The sequence below is a fragment of the Herpailurus yagouaroundi genome, unplaced genomic scaffold (assembly GCF_014898765.1).
Source record: "Herpailurus yagouaroundi ecotype Mexico unplaced genomic scaffold, PumYag 248, whole genome shotgun sequence".
In the NCBI taxonomy this organism is placed as follows: Eukaryota; Metazoa; Chordata; class Mammalia; order Carnivora; family Felidae; genus Herpailurus; species Herpailurus yagouaroundi.
In genome coordinates, this window is record NW_024412465.1 from 5,287,769 (window position 1) to 5,288,162 (window position 394).

A 394-nucleotide genomic window follows, 5' to 3' on the forward strand; every position below is an offset into this window, starting at 1 on the left:
CTTCCGTTCTGTCTTTTAAACTCGGCACCGTGAGGGCCCCCCCCCCCCCCCCCAGTGTCTACAGGCCCAGGCTTGTATCTTGACGCCAACAACTGACTGTGAGCCTTCCCCACGGGATTTCTTTCTTTCCTTTTTCTTATTTAACGCTTTGGAATTTGACTCTTGTTGAATAAACCGGAGAAACAAATGAGCTGCTAATGAATTTGTCTGATGTGTGTTCATCACGAAAGAAGCAGTCGAACCACAAGGGAGGCGTTGGTTGGTTTGTTTAAGGGATTTTCTGGCCCTCGAAGAATGAGTTCACTGTGCTTTGTTCTGAGGTCCTTGGAGATGAGAGAAGGTGTGGTCCCCTCTGGATATTTGTGCATCCCAATTATGTGTGTGAATAAAGCCG